Source organism: Triturus cristatus, chromosome 9 (genome assembly GCF_964204655.1).
Source record: "Triturus cristatus chromosome 9, aTriCri1.1, whole genome shotgun sequence".
In the NCBI taxonomy this organism is placed as follows: domain Eukaryota; kingdom Metazoa; phylum Chordata; class Amphibia; order Caudata; family Salamandridae; genus Triturus; species Triturus cristatus.
This window is the reverse complement of record NC_140592.1, coordinates 776752657-776765566: the sequence shown is the minus strand read 5'-3', so window position 1 is coordinate 776765566 and position 12910 is coordinate 776752657. Positions and strand designations below refer to the sequence as shown.

At 54.6% G+C, this 12910-nt stretch overlaps 1 protein-coding gene across 2 annotated transcripts in view; it reads left to right on the top strand.

Moving 5' to 3' along the window:
- TMEM260 (transmembrane protein 260) overlaps window positions 1-12910 on the top strand; it is a 459752-nt gene that overhangs the window by 299360 nt on the left and 147482 nt on the right. The gene's annotated exons all lie outside the window — the stretch shown is intronic.

Here is a 12910-nt window from a genome sequence, read left to right as displayed (position 1 = left end):
TCTGCGGCTCCGCGTCCGTCGTCTGCGTCGTGCGCCGGAATGATGTCGTCGGAGTACTTAGACGCATCCCTCACGCGCTGACGTCAATACTTCTTTTTTCTGTGCCAGACAGTGCCGATCCGGGAAGAGCTTACCCCTTTAGTCACTTTTTGACTAAAACTTTTTTGAGACTCTTTTGTCTACTCGTCGACTCGAACTGGTGCAGGTAGGATGCCTGGTTTTAAAGCCTGTGACTCCTGTCACCGACTGATTTCGGTAACGGACCACCATCGCCGGTGCCTTTACTGCCTTGGGGCCGACCACGACGTGGAGTCGTGCCCCGACTGTCGGGCCTTGACCTCGAAGGCTAGGCGGGAGCGGTCCCGCAAGCTTCTCGAGCTCCGACACTCTGCTTCGCGCCGTTCACGGTCCCGGTCCAGGAGGAGGTCCAAGGACCGGTCGCAGAGCCGCAGCCACCACCACCGATTGTCGGGATCCAAGTCTTCGGGTAAGTCGGAGCATAGTAAGAAGTCCAAGAGACGACATCGCTCTTCAGACTCCCCTCGCCGGTCGCGCAACTCGGTCGAGGGTCCGGGTTGTACCACCCCCCCGGCTCCGCTGGAGCCGCAGGAGCCACGTCCGTCCCCATACCCACCGATCCCTGGGACTAACGCGACTCCGGCGGAGATCAGTGCCTTCCTCTCGGCCATGAGGGGCCTGGCTCCGCCGTCGACGCCTGCTGGTGCGCTTTCGGGCCCCGCAGGCTCGACTGGGAGGCCTAGCGAGCCGGCGGCTCCGGCCCTGGCGCCGTCGTCGACTTCGGTCCCGACGCCGCAGGTCCCCGTGGGATCCAGGCCTGGATCTCAGTCGATGCCGGTCGACCTCACGACGCCTCCTCCGCCGGCGTCGACACCGGTTCCGCCCCGGCGCCGTCTCCAGACGATGCCGTTCCCCAGTTTAGCCCCGGTTTAGCCGCCGACGCCAATGGGTGACTATTTCATCTTCCGTCCGGCTCCGATCATTCCCCTTTTTTTCAGGAATCGGATGACGGTGTGCGACTGGCAGGGGTCTGATGACCCTCTGGCCCGCCAGGGCCAGTTATCACAGGACTGGGCAGATGAGCTGGGGGATGCCAGTGGCCTTGACACCTCCCCTGACACTGGCTTCATCTCCCCTCCGACCGTGGCTTCGGAGGAAGGTGCTACCTTTTCTGTGGCGTTGCGTAAGGCGGCCGAAGCCCTCTGGCTGGAGCTACCTACTGTGGCCATGAGGACTAACCTCCTCACTGAAGTGCTCCAACCGTCAGCAAGCTCCTCGGAGCCTCTGCTGCCGCTTAGCGAAGCACTGATGGACGTTCTCAAGGGCACCTGGTCCAAGCCCTCCACAGTACCTCCTGTGGATCGGAACCTGGTCCGAAGCCACCGCCCTGCACCGGGTGACCCGAGTTTTCTGTCCCAACACCCCACTCCTGAGAGCCTGGTTATCCAGGCCTCTACTTCCCAGACCTCCTTCCCGTTCGCTCTCCCAGATCGGGAATCCAAGAGACTGGAGCAGTTTGGCAAAAAGCTGTTCTCCTCCCTTAGTTTAGGGCTGCGGTCGATTAACACCGCTTGTCTCTTGGACCGTCACTCCCACTCTCTGTGGGATACGGTTGAGGACGTGCTGCCCCTGTGCCCGGAGGAGGCCCGGACACAGCTCACCCAGGCTCTTGCCGACGGGCGGGACGCAGCGCGGTATGCCAACCAATGTGGTTTGGACATGACGGACTCACTTGGCAGGGCAATGTCGTCCACAGTGGCGCTTCGTCGTCATGCCTGGTTGCGGTCCACGTCTTTTTCCGGGGATGTCCAGAGCACCCTCATGGACATGCCCTTTGATGGCGATCGCCTCTTTGGCGACAAAGCGGACAGTGCGCTGGAGCGCTTTAAGGACTCCAGGGCAACGGCCAAGTCCTTGGGTCTCTCCGCCCGCGCCCGCAAACTTCCGCTTTTCGCCCCTTTCGTGGCCAAGGAAGGGGCGCCCCCTCACGTCTGCCTAGCCACAGGCCGCAGACCCATCCTTCACGCGGTCGCGGACGTGGATTTCGCCGAGGTGGTACAGGGGGTCAACGTGCCGGTCCATCCACATCCACCCCAGCAGCATCCGCCTCAAAGCCTTCCTAGTCAGTGCTTTTAGGCCCATTCCACGCCAGTGGGCGGCAGAGTTCGCCATCACCTGCTCCACTGGCGTTCCATGTCTTCGGACAGGTGGGTGCTGCAAATCGTCCGAAGGGGCTACTCCCTCCCCTTCGAGATGACCCCTCCAGCCATGCCACCGCAGTGCCACCGCATGTCGGGGATCACTTGAATCTTCTACTGGAGGAAGTTGCGGCCCTCTTGGCCAAAGGGGCCGTCAAGCGCGTTCCTGGTCCAGATGTAGGCCGTGGTTGTTATTGCCACTACTTTCTGGTTCCCAAGAAGGGCAAAGGGGTCCTACGCCCTATCTTGGACCTCAGGAGCATCAACGCCTTCCTCCGGAAGGAGAGGTTCAAGATGCTCACCTTTGCTCAGGTTCTGGGTACCCTGGAGACTGGATGGTAGCGTTGGACTTGCAGGACGCTTATTTTCACATCCCCGTCCTGCCGGCCCACCGGCGTTACCTGCGGTTCATGGTGGGTCAGGAGCATTTTCAGTTTACTGTGCTCCCCTTCCGCCTCACCAGTGCCCCTCGGGTGTTCACGAAAGTGATGGCGGTGGTCGCAGCTCATCTGCGCAGATTAGGGGTTCCAGTCTTCCCCCTATCTCGACGACTGGCTGTTGAAGGCGAGCTCGCCCCAGCAAGCCGTCTCCTACCTCCAGACTACGGCCGACCTCCTGCATTTGCTGGGGTTCTCCATCAACGTGCCGAAGTCGCATCTGAGTCCCTCCCAGTAGCTCCTTTTCATCGGGGCGGTTCTGGACTCTATCCCGGGTTTCGGTCAGGTTGGTGCTGCGGCTTCTGGGTCTGATGGCCTCCTGCATCCTGTTGGTGCATTACGCCAGGTGGCGAATGCGGGTTCTGCAGTGGGACCTGAAGTTTCAGTGGGCCCAGCATCGGGGCAACCTGTCCGACCATGTCTTGATCTCGGAGGGCACCGCACAGCAGTTGCAGTGGTGGCTCACGAACCGCAATTGGGTCAGCGGCAGATCCCTCTCCCTACCCCACCCGGAGCACGTAGTGGTGACGGATGCGTCCCTCCTGGGGGAGGCGGAGATCAGAGGACTCTGGTCTTCGGCGTAGTCTCAGCTCCATATCAACCTTTTGGAGCTGAGAGCGATCCGACTTGCACTGAAGGCATTCCTTCCCATTGTCCGGGGAAGTGTGGTGCAGGTGTTCACAGACAACACCACCGCCATGTGGTATTGCAACAAACAGGGCGGGGTGGGGTAGTGGACCCTTTGTCAGGAGGCTCTGCGCCTCTGGACATGGCTGGAACATCAGGGCATCACCCTGGTGGTTCAACATCTGGCGGGCTCTCTGAACGCCAGAGCAGACTAACTCAGCCGCCGGTGCATGATGGATCACGAATGGTGTCTAAACTCGGACGTGGCGCAAGGCCTCTTTCGGCAGTGGGGAGAGCCTTGGTTAGATCTATTCGCCACCGAAGAGAACGCACAATGTCAGCAGTTCTGCGCGTTGGAGTTTCCAAGGCGGCACTCGCTCGGGGACGCTTTTCGTCGCGAGTGGAGTTACGGTCTGTTGTATGCCTTTCCGCCTATACCACTTCTGCCCAGAGGGCTGAAGAAGATCAGACCCAACCGGGCCCAAGTCATCTTGGTGGCTCCGGATTGGGAACGAAGGTACTGGTATCCCAAGCTACTCAGTCTGTCAATCGATCCCCCGATACAACTGCCTCTTCAGGAGGACCTTCTGTCGCAGCAGCAGTGGACGGTCCTCCACCCGAACCTGTCCAGTTTCCACCTCCATGCGTGGAGATTGAGCGGCGACAGTTGATGCCATTTGACTTGCCTCCTGAAGTCTACGATGTGATTCTGGCAGCCAGGCGTCCCTCCACTAAAATGGTATACGCCTGCAGGTGGAACAAATTTGTGGCATGGTGCACAGCAAAGGCTGTAGATCCCCTTTCCGGCCCTCTTTCTGAGGTTCTTCTCTTCATTCTTTCTTTGGCCCAGCAGGGCTCTGCTCTGGGCACTCTTAAAGGTTATCTTTCTGCTATCTCTGCCTTCCTCCGGCTTCCTGATCAGTCTTCTCTTTTCAAATCCCCTGTTGTTTCTCGATTCCTTAAGGGCATTACTCACATGTTTCCTTCTGTTCCTTTCGTAATGCCTCAGTGGGATTTGAATCTTGTTTTGACATATCTGATGTGCGCTCCCTTTGAGCCACTTCATAATTGTCCTCTTCGTCTTTTGACGCTTAAGCTGCTTTCCTGGTAGCCATCACCTCTGCTAGAAGGGTGAGTGAGCTCCAGGCTCTCTCTTCTAAGCCTCCTTTCCTTTCTATTCATCCAGACAAGGTTGTGCTCCGCACTTGCCCTTCCTTCCTTTCTAAGGTTGTGACTGCCTTTCACATTGGGCAGTCAGTTACGCTGCCCACCTTCTTTCCGTCTCCGCATCCCTCGAAAGAGGAAGAGAGGCTCCACTGTCTGGACCCAAAATGTGCGCGCTCCTTCTATCTGAACCACACAAAACAGTTCCGGGTGGACGACCAACTCTTCGTTGGCTACGTGGGCGCTAAGAAGGGGCGGGCGGTGCACAAGCGGACCATCTCTCGGTGGGTCGTTTTGTGCATCAAAGCTTGTTACTCCTTAGCTAAAAAGGAACTTCCTGTTGGGCTGAGGGCCCATTCCACTCGGGCCACGGCAGCGACGACTGCCCTGGGTCGGGGAGTCCCCATGCAGGACATCTGTCAGGCAGCAACGTGGGCCTCGCTGCGCACGTTTGCCAAGCATTATTGCCTGGACAGCCAAGTCCGGAGAGACAGCTTCTTTGGCCGTTCTGTTCTCCAGGACTTTCTGGTGTGATCTTGGTTCGCAGACCCACCACCGGGGTTGGTATTGCTGGGGTATCTATTCTAAGGTGAGGAATCTAACTAACGTGTTTCTTTCAGATGAACAAGTTACTTACCTTCGGTAACTAATGTATCTGTAAGAAACATTAGTTAGTTAGATTCCTCACCGACCCACCCATCCTCCCCGTTCTGCGAAACGACATCTAGGGTTAAGGTTATCGTTTTCAGGGCCCTAGACTTTTTTGGCACCAGTGTCGGTCTCTTGCATGGCTCTGCGTTCCTGGCGCGGAAAGCTATGTACAAGAACTGACGTCAGCGCGCGAGGGCGGCGTCTAAGTACTCCGATGTCATTCCGGCGCACAACGCCAACGACGGACGTGGAGCCGCAGACGACGCCTAGAGAAGGGCAAGGGGTATTGCTGACGAAAAATCTTTCCAGATCCAGCCTGACGCCTGGGGATATTCTAAGGTGAGGAATCTAACTAACTAATGTTTCTTACAGATACATCGTTACCGAAGGTAAGTAACTTGTTCATTTATTGCTTAGGGGCTTATTTTAAAGTGCTCCATAGAGTAACTTAGGCTTGAAAACCTTGTGACTTTTTACAGGGATTCTTTTAGTTCTTACATAGCTCCAGTCAGGATGGCAATTTTTGGGTTGCTAAACAAACATAGTCTTAGTCCTCAGTTAAATGTTTGCCTTAATCGAAAGAGCTAGACATGGTTTCCAGATTGGACTCGGAACAGCAGCAGCATAACTGCTTGTACAATCACATGTCCGAGAAGCCTAACCCTAGTTTAGGCTAATGGAAGACAACTAAGAACGGGTCCTTTTTCTACTATGCAGTCCTGAAGGCCACTTTGCAGTCCTGAAGGCCACTTTGCTAACAATCTGATCTAGATCCCACTTTTTACTCTTAAATTGCCTTCACCAGTAATCATTTTGTGCCACCCTTGCCACAGGCATTATGTCCTGCAAAATCCCACCTTTTTTGGAGAAGATAGTCTGGAATTGGCTGTGACCAGAACTTTTTTATGGAGCCTTACGCTCACCAGATGAATCTCAAAATGCTCCCCTTCAAATATTTGGTCCCATCTGATCCATCAAAAGATCCTATACAGTCTTAGTTTTGTGGCTCCTTTTAAGCAGAGAGTGTTTCCTTCATGTGGGATTACTTTTAATAGTCTATGGCAGGTTCGAGGTTATCTAAGTATATAGTCTTCTTTAGCATCTATTCAGTGCTATCAACCTTGATTTGACTGTGTCTGCCTTTTATTGCCAGAACAGCTGTTTTCTCAACCATTTTGTGGTAGGTCGTGATAGAATCTATGTTCTTCGTGGATGGTGGCAAGCTGTCCCATAGAATTAAAGATTATAATTTCCTTGCTTAGCACTATCATTTCCATCAGTTGGCTGGAACAGACAGAGGTCATAAAAGAGTGAACCTGGATGTAAAACACGTTGTCCTAATTCAGTGTAAAGACCTATGAACTATACATAGTGGCTTAAGTATAGAATTTTCTGATTAGAGGACAATGCAGCATAGAAAAAGGAGGTGAAATACAGTTGATTCCGTTCAGATTTGTTAAACTACTGGCAGCTGTGTTATACTTCTGTTGTAAGTGTGGCATACAATAGAAGATCAAACTAAAACATTAGGATCCTATCTCTAGGACAAGTTGTTCGTAGCTGTATCAAAAACTGCACCACTGCTGTCCACTAGGGCCAAGGGGAGTTTAGCCTAACGGAGGAAGCTAACGGTTCTGATAACAAGCAAAGGATGAGAGGTGCGAAATAAATGGTGGATAAACAACTTCCATAGTCATACTTTGTATGAATGGTTGACGAAAGTTGAATAATTCAGAAGGTGGTGGAGGAGGATGCTTTAGTTGTCGACACTCAAAGGACAGAAGTGGCCAAAAGAATGACCCTACTAATACTTCCCATGTTAACAGGCAAACAATCAAAATGGATGCTCTGTTTGTTTTCCTGGCTGTGGCCTGTTATGAATCAAGTGGGTGATTTCCCCTTCGATGAAGCAGAACGTGCATGGTAGCTGCACAGTCCAGCAGTTTATTGGTATGGTACATTAGAGGTTGACCGGTAGTGATCTTAGTTGGATAAGTCAAGAGTGTCTTCTTTGGTATGGGGCCACAATGGCAAGTTTCAATGATAGCAATACAATGGCAAGTTTCAATGATGGCAGTAATGAACCATTGTGAAATTAATAAATGTTAGAAATGGCGATTTCTGGTTGGCTAAGGCTTGCGCCAAAGTCAGGCAGAAACCACCACTCTAGTCAGGGCAAGGAAGTTACACGCCAAAGATAACCCCTGCTCACCCCCTTGGTAGCTTGGCACGAGCAGACAGGCTTATCCCTGAGGCGATGTGTAAAGCGTTTGCGCGCGCACCCAGCAACAACACCCAAGGCCCACCACAAAGGAAACTCCACACAAGGTATTCTATAAAAATAACCTTTGTATTATACACAACACATTAAAAATACACACTTTACAATGTGCCAACAGGCACGGGCAGAATTTACAAGGGATTATGTACAAGACAGGGCCACCTGGACCACTGTCAGGAATTAGCACTTTTGGATATTTAGCACATAAAATATATAAAATCACTGTAGCACAAAAATAATCTGTATAGCCCACAACCAGTACTTACTGGTATCAAGAAAGTATCACCTACGCAACCCTAACCACCTTAGGAGCGGTCACGCAGGGAACTAGAACCTCACTAGCACCACCTGTACTAGGAGAAAGCAACAACCACCTAAGTATCACAATACCTGTAGGGGTAATAGAACGTTACACATGATGCATCACATTCAGAGGTGTAGGGAAGGAAAGCACATGACGCGTCAAAACACATTCAGAGGTGCAAGGAAGGAACACACATGATGCATAAAACATTCAGAGGTGTAAAGCAATGGCACATGATGCATCAACACACATTCAGAGGTGCAAGTAGGAACAATTGCGCAAGACTCCTATGCCACCACCTGTGGCAGTCCCTGGGCCAACTGGCCTGGAAGGGGCTAGGACGCCCTGCGTTCAGTCAAGCTGCGCCAGCTGCGCAGACTAAAACAAGAATGGTCCCCCACCTAAACGTGGCAGCTGCCCACTAAGTGCTGGGCAGCTGGAAAACGAACTTCAGGCACTGCGTGCCTCTGGAGCCCTCTCTGGGCTCTGTTCACTCAGAAAATGTCCCCTAGAGCCCTCGTGGCTCGGAACAGTCGTGCTCCCCCTCGTTGGAGCGCTCCGGGCGCTCGGAACACCAGACAATGCCCTCTAGAGCCCTCGTGGCTCTGCACAACGTTGGAGCCTCACTGGGCTCAAACAACAATGCCCCGGGAGCCTTCACGGCTCTGAAACAACAGGCCCGAGGTCGGAGCGTTCCCTGCGCTCTTCGTTGGAGTCCCTCTCAGGGACTCGAGACACCACAATGCCCCCGTTCGTTGGAGCGTCAACGCTCGAGGTGCTCAGGCCCCCTAGAGCCTCGCAGGCTTTAAATAACGTTGGAGCCTCTGGGAGAATCAGCCGGACTGGGACCGGCACCCACAGGCACACGCACGGAGTCCCCCAGCCCTCCTCACTTACCGGGCTGCTCTCAGGGGACTCCCGCGCTGTCTCCGCTTCTCTTGGTCTGCTCCACGGAACCGGCAGCACTCCTTTCGCGGCGGGGCAGTCTCGTCCTTCTCTCCTGGGGGAAGCGCGGAGTAGGCTCCCGCCCGCTTCCTCCCACGATGTCCTCGCTTCACCCGGGCACTTCTCACGGCACAGGAGCGCGGGGTAGGCTCCCGTCCGCTTCCTGTCTCAAAGTCCCGCCCCCGTCCTAGCGAAGGCTGCCTGACTTCTGGTTACGAACCGGGCTGCAGCGGTGATCTCGGTGATTAGAGGGGTGGGCTCCCTCCGTAAATGCAATCCTCGGCGGGGTAGGCACCCGCCGTAACCATAAGCAAATAAGCGGGGTGGGCACCCGCAAGCTGAATCAAAGCGCTTCACAGCGCTACAAGGTGAGCCAGCGCTCGCAGCGCTACAAAAGATCCTAAAAGCGCTCCCAGGCGCTGAGAAACAGCAAGTCCAGGAAAACAGCGCGCCCAGCGCTATAAAGTCCAGAAAGCGCTCCCAGGCGCTACAAGCAATGTCCAGCAACCAAAAAGGTCCTTCAGAGAGCAGGGGGCAAAGGCTGGGCCCAGAGCCAGCTCACAGGGCCCTCCAGCAGGGAGGCAGTCCCTAGTGGCGGTCTCTCCTGGCGCCCAGCAGCAGCAGGCCCCCCCTCAAGTGGATCCTGGAAGAGAACACTTCTGTGGGGACACAGCCCCATTTTTATACAGTCAAACCCTTTGTTCTGGGTTCAGGGTGAGGGGGAAAACCAGTCGCAGCTGGTTGGGGAGCACCCTTGATGTGCTCAGCCCCTCACTCTATTCACTGGCAGGGCTAGGGTCATTAGATGCACCACAGGGGCCGGCGCCAGCATTGTGTGGGGGAAGCCCTGTCCTATTCAGGACCCAGGTACACTCCTCCCCAGCCATCAACATGCTAACTCCCCATTCACCACTGGGTGACTCCTCCTGACTCTGGGGAATTCCCTAGTCCATCACCTGACCTCACCAGCCAATCGCCAGACAAGCCACACATTTCAGACTGCACACTGAAGTGCCCACTTCTAGAAGTGGCACTTCCACCCCAGGTACATGCACGCCGCACACATCAACGCGCAGCATTCACTCACACGAGTCCGCACATACCAAACACGGGCCTGCACACCCCACGCATCAGGAACTACCAGGACACATACATCCCCCCATGCATTCCTATGGGAGGGCAGGCCAACCTCAACACACGCACGCACTTTACCCTGAGACACAGCGGTAAAGTGCGCAGAAACCAAAATCCATTACACCAAGTCACCAATAAAAAGCAAAAAGTCTCGGGGTGAACCGGCCAGAAGGGCCAAGTCCAACACAACCCCCTTCCAGCCAAAACACAGGGTAGACCAATCACCACCGTGATGGACTTCCCTGCTTGGGGCGATAGAACACGGACGCGGGCCCGCCACTGCCGGGACACCCTCCGGTTTTACGCCACGGTGAACCCATGGAGTTTCTTCTCAAACCACTCTCCGGACCAGCTGGGCTACCCCACTGGTACTCCCAAGCTGTCCGCGGCCAAGACCAGGCCCTAGGCCACCCAGGTGCCACTGGTCCTTGCCTAACCACAGAGTGGGGGGTAGTAACCCCTGGCACATAGCAGCCATTCTCCACTCTACCCCTCATCAGGGCAGTTCTAAACTGCCACTGATCTTCCAGCCTAGAGTCTGTACCCTCAGGCTGACCAAAAGTCACGGGCGAGGCTCTCCTCCCCCTACCTCTTCTTCTAGGGTTCCGTCCTCTCCTCCTCTGAGAGGCACCCTCGTAACATAACTCACCAGCCAGCTCAGGACCCTTCCCTGAGAACTGGTCTACCAACCTAGGGTTTAACCCCTCAGGTTGCACCGGGGTCAGAGGTGGGCTCTCCCACCCTCTGCACCCCCTTCCAGAGTCCTGCTCCCTACCAACTGGGGCGGTCCCTCTGGAAGAAGAACCGGTCAGGACACTGTTTACAGTAGTCAGACCCTTCAGGTTAGGCTGCTCCTGAACCTGGCCTCCCAACCTCTGGTCTAAAACCTTCGGTGGAATAATTGCCTGGCCCTCCAGGACTTCTGGGGATTTACACACCATCCCCCCGAGAGTAACATATGCCTCATATGTTGCATGACCATCTGCCTGGCGCAGATCTCCCGTCCCCTGTCCACCTGACAGTGCGCGAAGATCCCCCAGGCCAGACGTGTAGTCGCCATGGTCACTTCTAGGAGACTCAGCCCTCCCGGCTGGTCTCTGACCCACTGGCTCCTCCACCGGGGAACACAGCCCCATGCCACTCCTCTCGCTGGACTTCTGTACCCTCCCTACTGGAGTGGTACTGCCAGACATCAGAATCACTGGAGCTCTATTTACAGAGACTCCAGGTCCTCCATACACTAGGTGACTCTCCTCAAGTGGACTCACAGGACAGCCTAGGCCCCCAACCTGGTGTTCCCTGCAGAAACCATCCATGTTTTGAGACAGGGTTTCGGGCCTCTGGGGACTCGAAGTCACCCACTTACTCCCGCTCCACTGAGCCAGGCCGTAAGCCCCTACACCCCTCTCACTACTGTGGGACCTAGCTGGGCTACTCCGAGCCTCTTCCACCACGCTGGGCTGGAAGATACCTGACCCACTACTCTTGGAGTTTCTCCCTAATGATTCTAGATACCTTTTAACGCTTTCCCAGCGCTCTGCTTCCTCTGCAAGCCTACTTGGCTCAGACCATCCACGCCCCAACAGGTGTTGGCGCAACCCTGGTGAACAACTACGGAGCATCTGCTCTTTGACAACCAGATTATACAGGTCGCAATAACTGCGTTCCGGGCAAAATCCTGCCCAATCGTCTAGCGCCTCTTCACATTCACCCAAAAACCCGTCCCAAGCCTGGTGAGACAGCTTCCTACGGCTTCTGAATCTCAACCTTGACTCCTCCTCCTGGGGAACAGGTACCAGACTGGGGGAACTGGGACTTCCTATACTGAAATCTATCTCGCTGCCACCACTGGACTCAACCCTCCCTGGGGAGCACAGAAAACTACGACTGCGCGCAGGCGATAGTCTACTCTCCAGCGCTGATTTCTCCCTGGTGAAGGCCCTCTCAGCCTCCTCTATCCTCTCCTGCGCTAAGACCCTCTCGGTCTCCAGCTCCTTCTCTTCTATAGTCAGCTGCGCCATCCCCCAGGCATGCTCTAACCTGAGCTTCTCCATGGCCAGCTGATGCTCCCTCTCTTCCCTCCTATCTACCCACTCCTCTGGGGACAGGGAAAGGGATGGGGTGCTGCTCCTGACACTGGACCCAGCAAGGGACTCCCTATCTATGGGGTCTTCACTCTCTACCGGCGTCCCTGTCAGGTAACCTTCCTCCTCTTCAGATTCCTCGGGGCTCCCCTCAGACCCACCACCCTCTCGGCGTGCGGCCCGGGCCCTATCTTCCTCGCTGCGCTCTCGCTCCCACTCCTCCTTTTGCCAAAGGATCAGGTTGTCCCTCAGTTTGGACTGGGTATCTGACTCACCCACCTCTATGTCCCTCTCCTCACAGAACCCTACGAGCTCCAACCTACTGTACCTAAACAGACTACAGAAGTTAAAAGCAGGCTCCATTTTGGCGGACGTTCCTGAGAAGAGTTCAACACAAGGAACCTGAGTGTCTGAGCTAACACAGGAGTACATGATTCACAAAAGACACCTTTTGGAGAGGAAATAATGGAACTCAAAAACAATAATCCCTAAAATGTGATTTATCTAATGCAGAGTTTTGTGGTGTAGCCAGTCGCTGCTGCGGTACAGCGCAAACGCAAGTCCAAATCCCACCGCTGAACACCAATGTTAGAACTGGGATTTCTGGTTGGCTAAGGCTTGCGCCAAAGTCAGGCAGAAACCACCACTCTAGTCAGGGCAAGGAAGTTACACGCCAAAGATAACCCCTGCTCACCCCCTTGGTAGCTTGACACATCGCCTCAGAGATAAGCCTGACTGCTCGTGCCAAGCTACCAAGGGGGTGAGCAGGGGTTATCTTTGGCGTGTAACTTCCTTGCCCTGACTAGAGTGGTGGTTTCTGCCTGACTTTGGCGCAAGCCTTAGCCAACCAGAAATCCCAGTTCTAACAATAACTAATCAAATTGATGCAAGTCTACAGGCGGAACGCTCTGAAATGGATGACATTGTTTCTCTCCGAACAGAGCTTCCAAGTTGCACAACAGACACACCTATCCGAGAGCTTTCCTCTGCCCCAAGGGGTTCCACAGGGATACATTTTGAGTCCCACTCTCTTCAATCTCTATGTGGGACCACTGGCAGAACGAGTG